This window comes from Lepidothrix coronata, unplaced genomic scaffold (assembly GCF_001604755.1).
Source record: "Lepidothrix coronata isolate B3197 unplaced genomic scaffold, Lepidothrix_coronata-1.0 Scaffold21, whole genome shotgun sequence".
Taxonomy (NCBI): Eukaryota; Metazoa; Chordata; class Aves; order Passeriformes; family Pipridae; genus Lepidothrix; species Lepidothrix coronata.
The window spans coordinates 4,364,034-4,385,227 of record NW_016690201.1 but is presented as its reverse complement, the minus strand read 5'-3'; the positions used below and the strand labels follow the sequence as shown (position 1 = coordinate 4,385,227).

The window sequence follows — 21,194 nt, the reverse complement described above, 5'->3', positions numbered from 1 at the left end:
CTTATTGGCTTCCATTACTTTTATGTTTTTAATAAATTACTGCTGTGAACACATTAGCAACAAGATAGCCTCATAAAAGAATCAAGCTAGTGGTTCCATTAATCCTTTGTGTTTCCCTAGCTTTATGGCCTTTGTCCACTAATCTTTTCATCTCCCTGCTTAAAAGCTCAGCATATGGTCATTTACACTATGAAACCGAGGAAAAGAAAACATATGTTGCAATTGCATGTAACTGTGGGCATGACCAGTCACACTGCTGCAGCCAGAGAACAGACCACAGCTCCGCTCTTCCCTGCCATCCCTTCAGCAACGACAGTAATTTGGATCTCCCATCTCTTCAGCCGCTCATTTTCATAAAGCGGGTAGAAAAGTAATTGTCTGGGGTACCCTCCACCACCCACTTTCAAACTGGCCAGTAGATTCAGAAGCTATTGAGAGGAAGAAAGGACCTGACGACAGTAATTTAGTATGCCTCATTTCCTTCACCGCCAAGGAAAACAGAAGACAAATAAGATAATGGAATGCCTGTAGGGATACCCAAGCCTGATCTTGCAAGCATACAGTTGATATCTTTTCACTTAATTGGAATGACTTACATGAAGAAAGGGACACTCCTAAATTATCATTGGAAGGAGTGGAGATTTACTGTCCAGCATTATAGAATAAGGGCCACTAGACAAAAGTCATTGGCTTCAACTGTCCAACCCTGTATCCCATGAACTATATCACAGGAGAGGCAGAAATAGTAATACGCAGAAAGGATGGGGGTTCCCAGAACTTTTGTTCCTACAATCCCAAATATAATATTGTTATGAATTACTGTTAATCCAACACTTTTGTATCCCAGGGAAAGCATGACTGTAGAAATAGTGACTGTTTCCCTATAAGTTTCCATGCTCAAATGGTTGTTACATAAATATTTCATTTTTTAGCAGGATTACTGACTGCTAACAAATAATAAAAGGACTATATTGTATAAAAAAACATTTTATTGGCCAGATCTATTTTATTTCAGTTGAGAGCTTTTCATACAAAGTGTAAGCAAGGAATCAGAATAAACCCTGAGTGTCTAAGTTGTTGTGGTCTGAAGCTGTCCTTTGAAAAACTGCATGATTCCAAGTGACAGGTGTGTAACATATACTGTTGATGAAGATGCTACATATCTGTGGTAATCCCACTCAATCTGTCCCAGCAATTACAGGAAGTTATATCAACGTAAGACTTCAGACGGATTCTACATTTCCTCTGTGTTATAGACTCCCAAGTTTCCAAAGAAAAGGAAAGATTGCCTTCTGCTGAACATATCCAAAAGACTGGGATATTGGACTTGTCATTGATTTATGACATTGCTGAGATCTAAATGTAGAGTTTGATAACGCATCAGTTCCAAATTCTGTGGAGGCTAAAAGAACTTTCCCTTCCTGCATACAAACCTGAGGTTTTTTTAACAGCTGTGCAGCAGACTTCTGCTTTACATGGGCAATTTCTCAAAACCTACATTACAGGCAAAAGACCTACCTGGATTGCGAGCCTTTGGGAGAAAAACAATTTGTATTAACTTTTTCAAAGGTTCCTCTTCTGTTGTAGGGATCAAAACATGCAGAAATGTAAAACACCATCACTTCTCTGGTCATAGTCCAACATTCCCTTTAATCTTCCTTCCAGCTTTCCTCCTGTAACGTGACCAAAAAAGAAAATCAAACAGAAAGAAACCCAAAAATACACTGCCTTTTTTGTTTGAAATTAATTTCTTATATGCATATTTCCTATTTAAGTAGCCTTTCCAAATGCTCTGTGATGTAAAAACTGTATGTATGTAGGTATCTATGTAGTTTAATTTTTACTTTCCACTAAGCTATTTTTTTTCATATTTTCACATCTATATCCCACCAAACAGGAAAGAATTTTCCATCAAATAAATTGCAGTAGAAAATAAATTCTCATTAGACTCTTTTTTTGATCTTATAATGTAAAAAGTAGCTGAAAGCTGGTATTTCCAAAGAACAAAACTAAGCATACATTTTCCTTCACTGAATCTTCTCAGATTCTTCTTCTGCAATATATTACAACCAAACTGACTTAAAGGCTGTGGGAGCTTGGCGTGGTGTTATTTGTTATACGTTTTGATAGGGGTTTTTTTGGTTTTTTTGCCCCACGGATGACCAGAAAAAATAAGCTATGCCTCTTTCCTTTTCTGGATAACTCCCAAAGGTTACCTGAATAAAAGTATTCAGGTTAGAATATGCTGCTGGACTTCACAACGCAAACTCTTGAAGCACACAGAGCCCAGCTTAAGAAAGATTGTAACTTTGAGGTTTGATGCCTCTACACTCCAACTTCTTGTCCATCCACACCATCTATACCCCATAGCACTACCATATCATAAAATCATAGAATCATCTAGGTTGCAAAAGACCTCCAAGATCATCAAGTGCAACCTTTGATCAGTCACCACCTTAACTAGACTGAGGACTAAGTGCTGCATCCAGGCATTCCTGAGCACCTCCAGGGATGGAGATTTCACCACCTCCCTCAGTAGTCCTCTCCAATGTTTGACAGCCCTCTTCCACGACTCCAGAGCATCCCAGCCCTGCCCTCTGCTGTGCATGGTTTCTTCCTACTCTCATGTAAATCTGAATACAGTAACAAAAAAAACATGTTTCATTTGTTCATTCAGAATTGTTCACCCTGTCTGAGCTCCAGCAACTCCGCATAGGAACAATGTTGCTCAGGAACTGCTCCAGTGGACCAAGAGTAATTCTCTCCTGACTACATTACATCCCATCCCTCGGGGTCAGTCTTTTGGAAGAGCTTATGAATTATGTTAGCCAAAAATCAGTTTATTTATGCATTGCTACACAAAGGGAAGGCTGCCAGGGAAGGGGCAGGAAAGGCAGACTTTTTCAGTCTGGTCTTCATTAGACATCATTTTGTCACTAAGCAAAAACCATTCCTTTTTCTCTTTTCATGTTCACATATCTTGGCTGTGGTCAGCACTGGAGATAACTTGGAAAGGTATGATTTGTGTTGGCAAGAGGGTGTCCTAGCTGACAGAAACTACAGTTAATGTGAAGAGCAGCTGCTGAAGGACAAAATGGCATCTGCTGTGTGTGTTAGGTCTGCAGCACGTTACCTCTGTGCTTGGTGATGGCCTCCCAGGCTCCAAACAGATGGTTGCTATACAGATTCGGGACATCTATCAACCCTGGGCTCGGACCACAGCCAAGAACATCATAATAGGAATTCTAGGTGGGCAGTCAGACTTTCTCTCAAAGGTATTAAGCCAGAGGCTTGCAGATGCTGTAGCAGATTTCTTATTTTCACTGTAGGAGTGAAGCAGGTTCTTACTTCAGTCAGGGAGAGATGGAGACAGAGTTATCTCTGCAGGGGAGAGGCCATCCCCTCTAGCAAGAACCTATTTCTAGCATACTACTGCTAAAGGAGTTCTCCCGCAGAGTTCTTTTGGGAATTTTGCTGTGCATGCAATCCCTAGGAAATGTTGTGAGAGTAGCTGCACATCCTTGGAAAATGCCCATTGCCAGGCAGAGCATGTGCTGGAGGATACAATAAGGGCCTTGGTATGCAGTAACTTGTGCAATCTTCCCTAAAGTATCCAGTATTCTGCATATATGTGCCCAAGAAATTTGGCCCACAGGACTCGGATGTGCACATTCCTACCGGACAGATACACAGGCAGTGGAATTACAATGACATCTGTAAAAAGGGAGAAGAAATTAAAGAAGTAATTAAAAACAAAAATATGCTTTTACCAACAGCTATTTAGTTCAAAAGCATCAGAAACAGAGAGATGAGAGCTCTCCCTCTTGAAAAACTTCAACACCTCACCTGCCCCCCAAGGAAAACTTCTTAGGCTCCTCAGTGAATCTTCCAGGAAAAATAACCATTATGAAATTCATATTATTACTGCTTTTAAGGTTAAAAAGCAAATTAGAGCGTCAAGGTCTTTCTTGAGTAGGAAAACAGGAAGATATTTCCTATTCATGTACAGCAAGATGCAAGAGATCTGTATAAACCTGATTTTTCTCAAGTTTTGGAGTTGCTGTTTAGTCTCAGTCAGATAAACACAGAATGTTCAAGAGGAAGACTCCAATATTTCCTTTGGAGGAAAATTTGTTTTACCACAATGGAAAGGAAAGGTATCCAGAAATGGTTGGACAAGGTTTTGTGCCCTAAGCACATAATGCTTCACAATTCCTGCTCTCCTTCACCCTCTAACCAGGTGGAATTGTGCTGCTGAGGCAATAAAATGGCAAAACTACTGAGACCATCTCTTTGAACAATAGATGCTCTGTTTAAAGGAGATATACTACTCCAAACCTTTGCCAGAAAAACTGAGGGCAAAATGGAAACTTATCATGAAAAATGCAACCATCCTGCTAAAAAACCTTTAGCAAATGACTAGATTAAGTAGCTTGAACAAAAGCAAAGTGAGTATTTTAACAGAGCATCCTCTTAATTTGGGTCCCTGAGAATATTCGAGAGAGTACAAACAAAACGAGTGAGGATTAATTCTGGCAACAGTCAATTTGCCCTGTGGTTTAAAATATGTAGGTGCATACATCTTCCCTTGCCAATACAACCTCTTTTATCCCTCACAGGAGTCAATAAACCTCATTCTCCCACTAAGTCAGAATAAATCTCTGTTCTTTCAAGAGGTCTCAGGGCAACATAATTGCAGTTCTGCAACCTGATCTTACCGCTGAGAAACAACTTCACTCATTTAGAGGTAGTAACCTACATTTTTGGAAAAAATATAAGAACTAAAAATCAAAGAGTTTTTACATGCTCTTCACTATTGCACTTACTAGTTTAACTCAGGAATTTCCATGCATGACCATACAGCCAATGACATAATATATCTGTGCTATTTTTATCACTGCATTTCATGCACAGGCCAATTTACAATATTCTTCCTCTTTTAATTAACAGCTGTCTTCATTCCTCAGCTTCCAGAGGAATATGCCAGGTCTTTATAAGAGGAAAAAAGTACAAAAGAAACATAATGGCAGCTAGAGATAATCACTCTGGAAAAAAATGAAATTTTAGTAAAAATCATTTACACACACCAAAAGAATTTTTACACATTTCTTTACCCACATTAGTTTCATGCCAGACCATATTGAAAAGGGACATACTATAGCAAACTGAGCTTCATTCTGCACTGGTAGCAACAGGAGTTTAGGCTGATGTCTCTGCTGATAGTCAATAGTATTTGGTGGGCTCAGGGAGTTGATATGTTAGCAAGAGTTATGTCTCCCTATTTGTCAACCCTAAAGCTTCATATTAAAAATCTAGGCACCATGTAATTATAAAACAGTCATTTGCCACACAGTTTGTAGCCCTATATTCAATCACTCTTCTCTTGCTCGCCATAGTTTATTTTATGAAATTGATTTTCCTATCAACTCTTTCAACTTCATTTTCTCTTTAGTAATCTAATTTTCCTTCTGTTTTTGTTCTTAATATAACAACTATTTGTCCCTCCCACTGCCTTTTCATTACTACTATGTCCACCAGTTTATCCATTCCCAGAATTTGTCTTCCTACAGTCAAAGCTTTTGTACTTAGCCATGGAAACAAACAAGTAAAATGTGGGGTCCAGTTCAAGTTCAATATGACCAATGTAATCCAGTTTGGTTTAAGCCAAGTGATAATGTTACCAGTACAAAACTGGTTCATTCATGCTAGGTTTACACATGAGCCTGAATACAAACTCTGATTCAAAGAACTATAATTTCTTCTACTTGCCATAGCCCAGCACCAAGTCTTTTATATCTTCTATTCCAACATTGGAATGGAAGATAAGGTGAGTTACAACAGACACACCCTATTAAAAGCTGTTTCTGCATGTTTCAGACAATTTGTTCCTCATCCTAAGAGCAGAAAAAAAGAAGTTTTTCTCCTTTCTGAACACCAGCACTAAGGCTGACCTTTGCTTGCCTGATTTTAGAGCCAATGAGGAAAAAAAAGTGAGGGAGAGAGGAGGCAAGAGCGGGTTCACTGTGTTACACCAAGTCAGCAGGTCAGCAGTCTCTGATCCTGGGTCCAGCTCTGCTCCAGCCCAGCTGAGAGACCTCAGCCCAAAGATTCTAAGGAAATTGCTCGAGATGTGAGAAAATCTGTATAGTGGAGCTGTGCAAGATAAGAGAGAGAAAATTGCAGAGGTAAGACTGCTGAGATGAAGATAAGTAGTAGCTCAGAGATTCAAGGGGAAAGACCCCAACAGGAGAGGTATGCAATCCTGAAGGGAAAACCAGGGAACTGACAGCAACTCAGTAACCTTGATGATCAACTCCTTCCAGGGAGCAGTAGATTATTCCTCCCCATCTGACTAAAAGAGGCCCAACTACCTTGTCAGCAGAGACTTTTTAGGTGTCTGATCAGGAGTGGTGAGCAAACCAATGCTTAGCATAGTTGCTCACTGGTTGTTATTATTATTGACTGTCTGTATCAGGAAGTTGTGTTACACATTTCAGATTTGCCTGTCCTACTAGCAAAGTCTCTGCATACGGTAAAAGGGATCCAGACAGAAAGCATAACAGTAATTCAAAGAACCCTGATTTTTATTTGTTTATAACAAGTTTACAGGTTTTTTTGGCTGCAAAGGGCTGACAACAGTCAGAAAGAGGTAATGGGATGACAGCTCAATATTCTGCACAAGTGCCAAGTGATAAACTAAAGTCTTTAAGGTTGCAGATGCACCAGTGGCAAGTCTTACCTAATAAACTGAGTACAAAGGTCATAGATTAGGATTTAGAAAATGGTGTGAACATATTCAAAAATAAAAAAAAAGAAGAAAGAAAAGAAGAAAAAAATAGATAAACACGAAGAAATTTCTATCACTGGCTACTGAGCACCTTAAGCTCTTACTCACCTTTCAGAGTTCATTCAGTCACCACTTCTACTCCCAGCACATACCCACAGTGGAGTACTGCAGGGGTCTATCCTCGGATTTTCCCTGTTTAAAAACTTTGTGTAGTGGTCTGGAGGAGGCTTCACAGTGAACTTATAGGAAGTTCACAGATGATCTCAAACCAGGAGGTTCATGCATTATAGGGAGAATTTACATTCAGAGAGGTTTAGGCAGGTTGGAGGATTTGGCCAATGAGAACTTCATGAAATTAAAAATTAGGACAAATGGATGTTTTTCCATGTGCACAGGAAGAGGCTCTGGCACTGGTACAGGCTGGGAGCTGACTGAATGGAGAGCAGCTCTGAGGAAAAGGAAGGAAAAAAGAATCAAGTTGGGTTTTGTTAGAAAAAAGTTCCAACCTGTAGCCCAAGGCCCTAGTACTTCTAGTCAATATGTTACAATATCATCACTTTATTTTAAAAAGTCATAGTCATTGTTTTTAACAAACTTGTATGTTTTAAAAAGTATTTGAAATTACAATGGATTATTATATTTTTTGAAGAGAAGTAGATATGATTCTTAAAAGCAAAAACTTAGAGAGCTTTATAAAGTTCCTATGGAAATATCTACAAGGCAAGTATGGTAGAGCAATGTCTATTGCATAGACAGGCAACCTGCAGACTATTTAATGTATAGGAATAATAAAATGAGTTGGTATATTGTTTTGCGGAATCACAGTTCCTCTGCTGTTGGGATCTTCTGAAATCAGTTTCCTGTACTTGCTTTTAAAACATAAAACATTTCAACATAATCACAAAAAAGAGGACAAACAGAGGAATATGGACTTATTAAGCCTCAGAGATCTTCAGGAGAGAAAACTGTACTTACAAGAGCCCTGTTGGTGGCAGGAGAAAAGATTAATATAACTTTGGCTTTAAGATAAGCTTCTTGCTTATGTACAGGCTGTATTTTCATGGAAAAGAAGTTTTATATTTGAACATATCTCCTTAAAAGGGTATTTGGTATAAAAGGCTAGTAAACCAAGCTGTGCACGTACACACACACACACACAAAAATATCCAAACACATATATACACACACACACCCTGAGAGGTTTCACTGTAAGAATTTGGATAAATTTCCAAATTATTGGGGCATAATTTACTTCCACTTCTGTCATTAGGATCTAATCCCACAAACTACATGGCCCATCTTAAATCAGTGAATTTTAGTGAAGTATCTAAGGTCTCAGGAAAACTTCTTGCAGTGAGTATAAAGTTATCCATGCTTACTCTAATGAGCATGGATATAAGAATACTCCTATTTCTGTGTTCACATTGCAGCCCTCTAGACCTGAATAGACAAGAGTAACTTCATTTTTTGAGACATTTTGTGTTTCAGAGCTTTCAAAACTACATAAAATTAAAATTATCTGTAAAGTCTCCACAAAAAGCACAGACCTCTAATCTGTCTCAGAGCAAAAGTGAAAACCAAGGCACCCACAGTTGCCTGGAAGCTGTGAGTTTGGGAGTACTTTTACATTGTATGCCTCTTTATAGGTAGGAGACAGGAAAAGAAGCAGTTTGTGATAAAAATCAGAACCAGAAACAAACACACGTACTCACAAGTCTAGGCTCACCATTTCTTTGTGCTGTTATAGTTTGATGGAGGGGGAACTAAAACAATCCATGTCAAGTAAGATATGAGGGAAAATCAAAAATTTAATAACAGCCTTCTCACAACCTACACCAGCACTGAACAAGGCTTAACACAAATAAAGTCTTGTTGCCCAAAGGTCACGGATCTGGCTGTGCAGACTCAGTTCTCACTGTGATTTAAAGCTGTCTCCTTGTCATTTTCCACCTGCATATATAACGTCATTCCAGGTTCTTCCTCCAAGTCACTCCCTCTCCACATTGGAAACCTTTCAAATTACCTGCACCTTCTACTAGAGAAAAACAAAGAACAAAACATATAAATCCAAATGAAGTATTTTTCCTATGCTTCCAGTTAAATCTCGTGTCACTAAACCTAATAATATAAAAATGTGCCTTCTTAATGATCAGCTTTACTTAGTGATGTGTGATAGTATAACTGGGTGCAATGGGCATATGTATTATGTTTCAAAGCACACACATTATTTGTAGACTCCAAGAGAAATTATTGTTTTTTCTTGATATTTCCAGCTGAACCTACAGATTTTTTCAGAAAAATATTTTTACAGTTGGTTTTAGTAACAGTAATTCTGTTAACTACTTAGCTTTCTGGAGAAACCTGGAGAAAATTCAGCACATCAATCTCTTCTACTAAGTATCAAACAGCTTCACATCCATCTAGTATTTCTAAAGATGTTTGTTTATTAAGGAAAATAAAACCAGCACATAAATATTTCCATTAATTAAATACTCTAAAAAAAATTGCCAGAAGGAAGTTAGTAAAAATCCTTTCTATTTCATTATCAATTGCTCCCACAGTAAGCACTAAGTCTTTCATTTTGCATACCCATTTGTGACAGTGACTGCTTACAGTCACTGCATTTGTATCCACCTGAAAGCCACTGACAAGCTCAAGTTGATTATATAATTAAGTACACATGCAGGATCGGGGATTTCATCTTCAGAGAGAGCATTTCAGTCACAATAGTATTTTTCTTTCAGAAATATCAATAGCTAGTCCATTTATTCACTCCTTGTTTTTTAAGATTTTATTTTTCAATTTCTCACTTCTAAACCAAATTCGTGGTCCTTTCTGGCTGATGGCTTGGATACTGCACATATAATCTTATTCTTCTGCTCCTCCTCTTCTACTTTGTAAATTCTTCCTGTCTACTTGTTCTTTTATTCTTACTTCATGGAGTAGTATCAGACAACTTTATATATACATAAAAGTTATGCTGACTGTGTTCAAACAGCTTATTTCTCTTTCATCCTTTTCCTCAAATGCATTTCCTTTTATTCTAAGCTAAGGATAAAACGACATCTTCATTTTTATTGCTTCCACACTGTTGCACTTTAATTGATCTGCAAAAGATGTCAGAATGTGTTGAAGCTGAACAATACTGCACTTCAATCAAATGCCAAAGTCATGTTTGTGCAATGTTTTCTAAGAAAAAAAAAAAAATAAAAAAAACAATGACTCAAAGACTGGAAGAAATCATGGCCTTATTATTTAATTTTTACATATTTAACTGCTTTGGGGTGAACAATTCCTTTTTTTTGATGATTGGTCTGCTCCCCTGCATAATAAAAGCACCAGCTTTTAGTTCATTTTCAGAAGTTTCTGAAAGGCAGTATTACTTCTCAAAGTATAGGTGTTAAGGACCACTTTGTTTCTGTTATTCATATCCACTAAATGCAACTTTTGTAAAAAATGTTAACACAATTATGCCAGAAGGCAGAATGGCAGATATATTAAATCTGCTTTTTCTATCACTTCTGTAATCATATGAAAACCACAGGGAAAACAAAAAAAAAAACAAAACAAACAAACAAACAAAAAAAAAGAAATAAAAAAAAAGGGAAAAAACCCACACACATAATATGATCTCCATAGTCTTTAAATTGTTGTTAAATCAATGTTTATATTTTGCACTGTGTTAAGATGAAAAATAACTCCTAAATTATGCAACACCTGAAAAACTCAGCTATCTTGGTCAAAAATTTAGAAACCCTGCATACAAACAATGTTCATTTTACTGCAAACTTGTAATTAAACTAAGGTCATTGGAAAAGAATGTAGAAGGTATTCCTCCCCCCACAGAATCTACAGGACTGCAATGGGCATAACAGCAGCTGGGTTGCTGTAAGCAGCTGTGACAGCATTTTAAGTTATTCTAGAAGATTCTATCAACTATCTGTGATTAGGAGACCATCTAAACATCAGTGAGTATGCTCAAGATACAAGGAAGATTTTATCAATCAAACCAACAGAAACCTCCCACTACCACAACCTCCGTGAGCTGAAGTGACAAGACAGCTCTTCAGCTGCTCAGGGCAGGGCAACCAGAGAACTGAAAGTCTGCAATAGCAGAGGTGCACTTGCCACTGACCACCTTCAGAGTGCAGATCACAGAATCCCGGAGTAGGCTGAGCTGGAAAGGACCCACAAGGATCATCGAGTCCCACTCCTGGCCCTTCACAGGACCATCCCCAAAAGTCACACCACGTGCCCGAGAGTATTGTCCAAAGGCTCCTTGAACTCTGTCAGGCTTGGTGCTGTGACCACTTCCCTGGGGAGCCTGTTCCAGTGCCCAACCATCCTCTGGGGGAAGAATATTTTTCTAATATCCAACCTAAATCTTGGTTGATTTTGAAATAAAAGAAGAGCTACCCTAAAGTATTACCATTCACATAGATATATATGTATATATATGTATATGTATATGTGGAGAGACAGAGAGAGCGAGCATGTATGCCTATATACATATATATACACATATATATATATGCCTATATACATATATATATATATATATATATATGTATGTATGTATATATACAACTTTTCCAAATTTGAAATGTGGAAGCTTTTCAGTTTTTAAAAAAAAACAGGAGACTTTAGCAGATGCCTTATTACAAAACCCTATCCATGTCCACAGCTCTTGAAGATGAACACAATTTGCATAGCACTCACATAAAAATCGGGACAGAATATTTGTAATTCAGATTTGGCTTACAATGTATTCATTTACATTTTATAATTACTTTAGCAGACAAAAAAAAAAAAAAAAGCCAAGAATGAAATATGTTTTTCCCCAGTTAACAGAAAATAAAAGAGACACATTCAGTGCACTGGTAGTAAGAACGCAACTTCAATTTTGAACATCCCACCAAGAAAAGAAATCACACTGGCCAGATTAAGCACTTATTTTGCCACAGGCACATTATGAAACATAGGCCCCCCCAAGCCCCCTCTTAAAAATTGTCATCTGAAATTCAAATGAAATCTCAGCTGAATAAAGGACTGGTCCACTTTCCTCCAAACACGGTAACTCTATATTAATTTCTTCTTGCATCCACCTAAAACCCCATTAAACTTAATGGGAGTTACATGTGCACCTACGTGGAAATAGCCCCATAAATATTCTTAAAGGGCACACAGACTGTAAAAGAAAAGTCTTCACAAGTAGGGGTTTTTTTAATGATGTAAAATTGTTGCAATTTGGAGTAAGTTTCAAACAGGAAGAAAGAGCAATGGGAGGAATTTCCCACCTGGCTTTAAATTACAATTGCAGAAAATCAAGCTGCTTCTTTCAAAACTGGAGATAACAGCAAGTCCACAGAGTAGTTATATCTCTCTACTACTGAGAACAACTTAAGAAAACCTCTTCACACACAGTGCTGCATATGCAAAGATTGATGAGTTTGACTAACCCTTAAAATCCCTACCTTCAATAGGTTTTCTTTCTTTTTCAGAAAACAGGACAGCACATTTAAAATAAAAGTGTTCTGAGCACATTTTCAATTTTAACTACAGTCTAGGTAAAGGTCATTACATCTGTTCCATCAAAAGCCAAGAAGCAAGGCAAGTATAACTGGCTTCCGAGATTTGCTCTCATTTGTTGAGTCCCATGAAAATATATAATAAAAACGTAAATCCAGCTCTGGGGAAGAAAGGAATGGCATTGTATTTTTCACAGAATTACGACAACCAACTTTATGGATAATACATTTGTAAATTTAATAACATCTCACTAAATCGGTGGCTGCATTACCTCCATTTCCACATTAGGGAAATAGTAATATAAGATTTTATTAGTGCACAGAATTAGGAAACAACTCCTATCATACTTAACAACTCTTATCATACTCAGCAGGCCAGCCCAGGATATTACCAGCATGACAAAACACTGACAGCACTCTTTTACATATTTTGCCTACATCTCAAAAATCCAAGCTAACTCCTGCAAGGGTGGGGAGAAATTACATGGCAGCAGGAAGGGAAAAATCTCTCCCACAGTTAACAAAGAATAGTACCACTTTTCACAGTTCCATCACCAAGATCAGCACATCAGCCTGGAGGGTTTGCACATACACAATTTCTTGTCCTCCTTATTTCTCCCCTCAACTTCCCAACTTGTGGATAATCCATATTGCCATGCACACAGCACCTACTGCACTTGCTCCCCACCCCCATATTGTCTGTACTTGAATTTGCTTGTTTCTTTCTCTACCCAGTCCCTTATTTTATCCTCAATCTCATCACTCGTTTTCTGTTTTGGGATCTGAATCCTAGCATTTCTTAAAAAATTGCCTCCAATTCTCAGCTTCTCCCCAAAGGCTTTAAACTCCCTTCCCCCACCAGCCTTTCTACTGCCCTCAAATTTACATTCAAATTAAATTTCTCTGTAGCATCACAGGGTCCTCCAGCCTTCTACTCATCCAGTACAGCAACCTTATCCTCAGCTTCTTTACCCAAATCCCATATTTTTCATACAAAGCCTGCACAAACTGGCTGCTGCTCTTCCCTCCAATATATATTACAGGTTCTTGTTCTAACCTAATCCAATAATTGTCCTTATGTCTATACCAGGGCTGCAACTTATGCATTCCTATGAAAGAGAAAAAAAAAAAGAAAGAAAAAAAAAAGGGGGGGGGGGAAATCTCCTTGCTTTGTATTTCTGTGTTCAGTCACACCACACCTTTGGAAATAAGGAAAAGTAACTCTAGGAAATTTTCAGATGCACCATGGATGGTATAGAGAAACATCTCTCCATATGGATTCTAGTGCATTTACCCACCATGTGTACACTAGTCACTACAGAACATGTGCAACGTAGTATTTTTCCAAGTCATTTCTCCAAACTGGGCTAGCATTTTTTTAAAAAGTAAAGAAAAGGCACATCTTTGTCACAAACCCAACCTACATCTCAAATGTTGCATCTCTGCTTTACCTCATGGGTACATTAGATATTGACAACTAAAGGGCTGTAAAAGTGTTGACAAGCAATGTGTTTTTCCCCTAATTTCATTCTGCTGAAATGACTGAGCTTTTTTTTTGCTCAAATTTTCCCAAAATACTCAGCCTAAGTGTACACCCAATGTGGGAAGATGTCCACATCGGCAGAAAAAGTTAGGTAGCAGAAATTAAGGAGTCATAATAAAAATGTTCTTAATTTTTAGGCAGCACTAGCAACCAAGAGCTCAATGTGTGATAATTATCAGTTCTTCACTGCATCTTCAATTTTACACTCAATCGAGCTCAAATCTGTCTGGGGCTCTCTGCAGGAGCACAGTTAAAAAGGGCTGCAAGTTCAGACAGGGTGAAGTGTTATGCCCAGGTGTTTGGTGGTGATAGTAAATGCAGAAAAACTGACCACTGCTGCTTCACATTTACTCCAAAGTGCATTGGCAACAACACAGAGCATCTGACAGCCTCAGAAAGTGTAGAGGCTGAGCTTCTGACAAAAATATTTTATCCAAAGACATAGCACATATTCTTACCATAAGCTGGACTTTTTAAGTCAATGATCCATCATTTTGTTTCACAAATTTTGGAAGAGTCCCCTATGAAAAAATGCAGTAGCTGACCATGGATGAAACCAATATTAATATGAGAAGGATGAGGATGAAAGCAGATCTGGGAAAGGAACAAATCATTTCTCAGTTCCTACTTTCCCTCCCCAGACACAACTTTCTTCCAAATGCCTTTTGGAAGCATCTAGCTTAAATGAGCAATCGAGTGAGAATAATGATCTGACCTTTCCCAAGTATTATCTTACATGAAACACAATTTCTTTAAGACAAAGCACATACAATTATTCAAATTGGTGAGACATTTTTCTGCTAAGAGAAAGCAAGATGCCATTTTCCATACAGAGCAGCACAGTTTCAGAGCTGTTGAGCCCTGGAGCTTTCTCTAAGCCTTCTGTCTCAGAAGCTCTACTACAGCATTTCTCCAAATCACTGAGTTCAGATAACTGAGAGGTATTTAACTGAAACCTAAATCTGTTAAACACAAATTGCATTTAAGTGACATTAAGGATTTGATTAAAGCCTGGAATACCAGGGGTAGAAGAGAGAGGAAGAAAAAGGGACAGAAAGAATAGCAATTTCATTTTGTCCCCTGATATCAAATATAACTTTCTAAATAAAGTCAAAAAAGGGACATTTTCTCCATTACCACACCCATTAAAATTTTCAATACTGCAAAAGGCTTTTTTCCAGTAAAAACATTTGACATTTGTCAAAATGACAAAAAGTAGAACTAATGAATGTGAATATGTAATTTTCCTAGGAAGGTCAAAAGTACAAATATTATGCAGAAAGCTTAGTTGCTCTGTTTTTAAAATATTTTCTTATTTAACCTAGCTCAAAATCAGTAAGTTTTTCACTAAGCTTTCACTCACTTTCTGCTCAGAACAAACTGGGTGAAACCATGGCATCAGCAAAACTATGAAAACTAGGACTGAGAAAAGACCTCTTAAGAAAGAGTAGGGTAAAGAAAATATACTAGTAGACTCTTAAATGGACACCTTTCTTCTGCATCTCATCCTGTTCTACCCCCAAAATATCAGATCGTTCACAAATTTTTAATAGCTCTATTTTCAATTGCTAAACATCTTGAAAACTCCATGGGATGTGTGGGATGCTGCCTTCTGCACCTTTTGTATATGACTGTGTGGTTTGCTGGAGTAGGTTGAGCCTCACTCAGTTCAAAAAGACTACCCATGTGTTTCATGACAAGTGCATTTTCTCCCGGACAAAGTCAATGCTGAGCAGCTGTGCATGGGTAGAGCTGCACCATTCAGTAGAGCAGAGACACTCCCCTTTACACCTGTGAAGGAAACCTGGCTTTTATACGCACTTAGAGAAATTAATTGCACAATTAGGAAAACCACCTTCTCTCTACCTCTTCCCAGGCTCCATTCCATCACTCCAGAGTCCACCCCTTCCCACTTATTATCCCCACAGGTTACTCAGTCCCTTCAGCAAGGTGAGGAGAGACAGGTGGAGGCTACTGGTTACCATCAGTACAAAGCTGTTTCTGTCTGCTGCACCTTTCTTCTCACACTTTTCCCCTGCTCCAGTGTGGGGTCTTGACAGGAGCTGCAGCTCCTTCAGGAATATCCATCTCCTCTTGCATTGGTTTTCCACAGGCCACAGTATCTTCTCCACCACCATGCAGCACTCTCTTTTCTTTCTCTGGTCTCAGGGCTGTCTCTCACACTTTTCCTTCAACCATTCTGCCTTCCCTTATCCCAGCTGTTCCCAAGGCAATACCATAATGGCTGTGGGGCTCAGCCATGCCTGGTGGTGGGTCAGCTGTAGCCAGCTGGAAGTTGCTCTGTCTAACATGGGGCAGCCCTGGCTGATCCTAACAGGGGACCCCCGGCAGCTCCCGACTACCAAAACCTATCCACCTACAACCAGTATACTGGTTTATGTATTCCCTAAATTCTTCTTCCTCAACAAGATGCAATGCCCCACCCCATAGTTTCTGTGTCAGCCAGAAGAACTGTCAGGCCTCACCAGAGAGCGAGACAGGCCCTGTGTGCCTCAGTCTTCCCCATGCTTTCAGTTTTACAGAGGTCCATTTTGTTGCCCTTCACATTGGTTACTGATTTCAGTGCTATCTGAGTTTTGATGTCCATTCCAATACACTGGAGCACTGTCTTTATATTCCTCCTGGAAAGCCCATACCAGCTTCCACTCTTCATGTAGTGTTTCTTTTTTAATTTGATCTCAGTCAGGATTTCTCTGTTTATCCATGTCTTCATCTACTTCAAGGTTTTCCAAAAGGCAGATGCTCCCCACAATGCGAGGCTGCACTTATCTTCCATTATTATTTCCCAAATCTACATCTCAACCATTAAGCTTAATCTAAGGTTTGTAATGTAAACTCATTACCTGCTGTCAAATCTTCTGCTAGGCTTTTGTACGTTGTGTCTGGCTTGAAAATTGCTTGCAAGAACTGTATTACTGCCATTTGTCATTAATATGAGTCACAGCATCGTCAGCCTCAAACCTCAAAATCATTTCTGGTTAACCTTGGGAAATCTATCAAAATTGCATTAACATACGTTTGGCAATTGCAGTATTGCAGATTTTGTAGCAGTCACTCTAACAATCAAACACCCACCAGAAATTTCTATGAGATGCTGAGCTACTAGACAGCATATTTATCAAAGCATTAAAATCAAGCAGGTGAACAAACCACATTCTGGTGTCTGACCACGTATCTGTCAGGACAGACAGGACAGTCTAAGCTGAGAGTTAACTGAGACAGGTTGTGTGGGCAGGACTTAGAACTGGAACTACTTCCCGAGCCACTGGGTATTGTTCTCTGATGTCATGGAGGGCACCTTACTGAAGTTCCATTCATAAGTACATCAGATACAAAGATTCTAAGGGTAATTCAGCCACCATCTCCCAATACAAAAAGGTTATTTCAACATAGAATTTCTCTTAGACATATAAACTTTCACTGAATTCCAAATGTAGGTTTGAATCGGGGCCAGTTTTTCACCCACTTCTTGCACTAACATTGAGCTTTGGTTTATTTGAGTAATCTTTACCTGCCCTCATGCACCTGTAAAAGGCAAACACCTCAGCTTTCATTTTGCCAAACTCATCCTTGGGGTCTCTTTCCCAAATCTTCATACTCATCTTTTGTGTTTGTAGTTTGAGTCCATTGTTCTTGAACGTGGATGAACAGAACTGTCCACAGCGTTCTAGATGAATCTAGCAGCACCTTTTACAAAGTAATTTCCAGATTTTGGCATAAAGATTTTGCATTTGTCCTTAATTTCTGCATTTGCGTCTTTTGTATTTGTCTTTTTCCCCATGCCACACACTACTGGTGACATAAATTTGCAACATTAAAGAAGCCCTCATTTTTCTGCCTAACAGTTCTTCAATAATCTCCTCAGTTCAGACAGAAATTCTTGTAATTAATCCTAATTGTAAAAACCGTAGTTGTGTCATCATTCAATGTCTTCCAACCACGTATTAGCAGCACATTCCCATTTCAGTATGCATCCTATGGCATTAGAAGAATTATTTGCTATGTTCTGAGCTGTATCATAAAATAAACATATTTATCATAGTGTTTGCCTAGCAGGGTTCAGAGTTACCTGTTTTTGAAAAATCCCCAGTCACCTGCATATCACCACTAAATGCTGTGTAGCAAGTAGCCTACATGAGTTGAGTTCCTGCCATGAATTTGCTTTATATGACAGCTCTGGGCACAGGAATTACTGGTCTAAAATGCTAAGGGTATAGTTTCAGTTGGAGTCTTGAAAAAATATAGAGAAATAAACAAAATAATGCACACCATGCAGTGTTCTGAGAAAATAACGCTGAGGAACTAAATATTTTATTAACTTTGAGGGAAAATATCTTCAGAGAACTTTAGAGATTGAAAATTTCTCATATTTTCTCTGTCACTTTATTCTGAGCACATATAACCCACTCCTATGGTGTACGAGGCTGTCCTTGCAACTAGTGAACTTTATGGCTCAGAGCTATGTGAGAAATCTTTAGTCACGTTCCATGCTCAGTAACAATAGATTTCATACATTCAGTAGAGGATTGTAAACTTTACATTCTGTCCAAAGTTGTGCTGAATTCAGAATAAAGTCAGAAGATCTGGCCTCAGCTCCCCATTACAGGGCAAATTTAGCCCGATATCCTTACTGCTTTGTTTGAAAAAAGAGAAACCTTTAAACTCTTATCCTAGACCATAGTTTCATGTCCAGTGACTAAATTTTTAATAGAAGGATAGAGATGTTTTCAAGTATTTCACAGCAGAAACATAATACAAAATGTTAATATGTGGAAGATGCAAATTTGATTCTGCAGAAATAAAGGATAAATAAATATTAGCCGATATACTAAAGCACAACTAAAAATAAGTAAATGTGAGTCTAACAGTGAAACATTCTGTGTGTCTTCATGTCATCTTACCAGAACGTAAAATAAATTTATCTGTTTAACGCTGCCTTCATTCAATCATTCGGTGTTCGTTAAAAAAATACATATATTAGTAGAAATAGAAATAGCAGCCACTAAAACAAGCAGTTACTATATTTAAAAGTTAAGAAGGTTCCCCAGCTGACTAGAGGCTAATGTCCAAATTTGGAAAATACGTTAATAAAATATTCTGTGTGAATCTTTTACAGCAAAGGGATTTGTGCCCATACTAGATTTGCCAAATATTTAGTTAGTGATTCATATTTCCTTGGCTATATCTTAAGTCAATAAACATTTTTTTAATTTCTGACAAAATTTATGTAACCAGTTACTGTTTCCCTCTTCCACTAATCCTTCTGATGTTGCAGAATCTACAAAATCAGGACCTAGCATTATCATTCTGTACTTTTCATTGTATTTTTCAAAATGCATACTGTTGAGACCCAATAGGCAGATGTGTGAAAACTGAAGAGCATTTTCCAATCAGTAAAAGAAATATTCTTTTTTGTACCAAATTAACCTCTAACCCTCAAACTCCACCTAACTGCTAGTAAGAAAGCCCATGGATTTTAGTTTCCCATTTAATAATTTTTAGAATACTAGGATTATCAGAGCAAGCAGAACACGACCCTGCTGTTGCAGTCAGTTTATAGGATCATACTCTCACCCCCAGTGAATCAATGGGTTTCCTGGTAATATGAAAGTCATTGGGACTTTATCCATAAGGGGTAATCTGACTCTTCCTTGATCTCCCTGTAGTTTATTCTGCTTCAGAAAACCTGGCTTTCTATTCTTCCATGTTATTGCAATGCAAGGACACAGCTGGGAAAGTCAGAAGGTGGCATGGAGATCTCTCAGCTGTGTTCTTTCATGTAAAACTTCCAAAATAAAATCCAAGTATTGATAAGCACCATCCACCAATGGTTTTCAAAATGCTTTAGAAAAGGTGGAAAATCATGAATCTACTCAGGATCATCAGCAAAGCCAGGAAAAGAAATAACATCCTGGTGTTTATATTTAACAACTGGGTCTCATGGAGTCATAGTTAGTCCTACCACTAGTTAATTCCTTCTACTATGAATCCAGTCACGCTGTGGCAGGAGTTTTGGACTCATCTAGGTAGTTGCATGGCCTCATAGATCAGCCCCAGTACTCCTGTGTGACAGTCATATGGAGAATATTTTAACAAAATCGTCCCAAAAATCGTACAGTCATATCTGATATTGAATGCTAGTCGTCAGCAAGTCTAAAATGGAAAACAGAATGATTTCTTGCATGGAAATAGCAGATATATAAGGGTGTGGTTCTTGAGTGAACAGGGATATATTGCAGATGTATCTACAGTGAGGAAAAAAATGAGCCTTATTTCTGACACCTTAAAAATTTGTAAATTAATATATTTTATATCTATTAGATAGATGTGTGTGTGAGTACCAAAGCTTTTTCAATGGAGGTGGAAGGATTAATTTTTTGACATCTCTTCAAATTACATAACTACAGCACAGTTATTTGGTAATTACAGATACAATTGTAGAGTAGTAACAGTCTTTGTTATTACCAGTTCTCACTAATTTTCTGGTTGTATTACTGTGTGTCCAATTATGGTGTAATTACAACAGAGTTAATTTGTAACATTAATGCACTCAGTAAAAGTATTAACATGAGAAAAGACAATGAATAATACAGTCATGTAGTGAATTATCCAGTAATGTTAATTAGTTCTAGTTAGTTATTGAAAGGGAACTTGCAGAGCAATTTTGCTGTAACTGCACTGCAATCAATGTTCCTCTATTGCAAACCACAGGAAGGTTTCATCAAGGCTTGAATGGATTCCATTAAAAACAAATAATGCTCTTAAGCTCTTAAAAAAATCATTTGGAGCCATGTATACGAAATTCTTTGAAATGTCAATATAATTTCACACAATTAAAACAGAGGAACAAATAAAAACTGCAACAAATCACAGATAAAAGCTCCAAATGTTCTTGTTGGACAGGTGGTAATGTGATCTTGACCAGAGGTGTCTGAATTAAATTATTTTAGGAAGTTACTCTAGCAAGTTAAATCAGGGCATTCTCAAAGGATTGAAGCCTCATGAAGGCCCACACTGACCACATCCCAGGCCTCTCTAAGAGGTCTTTAGAGCCCTCTCTCAAAATATTCATTGCCAGTTGCCTCAGGCCACTGTTGTAACAGCCTGGGAGAGCAGGTACGGAGCTCCAGAATCAGCCACATCAGATAGCTGAAGGAAATAGAAGGAGGAGGAAAAGGTCTCCAAGATTTGGCATGGTGGAGAGCAGTAACTCTGTATCCAGAGCAAAGGCAGACCCTTCGGCACTCCTCTCCCCTGTGCTGGGCTCCAGGATGCTGCTGGTCCTACATGGGTGCTGCAGGTCCTACACAGCTGC

General features: G+C 38.3%; 1 long non-coding RNA gene across 8 annotated transcripts; it reads right to left on the bottom strand.

Moving 5' to 3' along the window:
* Positions 1-1,532: 1,532 nt before the first annotated feature.
* On the bottom strand, positions 1,533-17,131 carry LOC108493928. Of its 8 annotated transcripts, none has more exons than XR_001873652.1 (4): positions 16,955-17,131; positions 16,723-16,872; positions 14,317-14,379; positions 8,588-8,822 (listed from the first exon to the last, which is right to left on the bottom strand). It is a non-coding gene; the product is annotated as an uncharacterized LOC108493928 (long non-coding RNA). The 8 variants fall into 8 exon arrangements; XR_001873653.1 differs by having other exon boundaries at positions 8,588-8,819; XR_001873650.1 differs by lacking the exon at positions 8,588-8,822 and adding an exon at positions 9,599-9,894.
* Between the last annotated feature and the right edge of the window lie 4,063 nt (positions 17,132-21,194).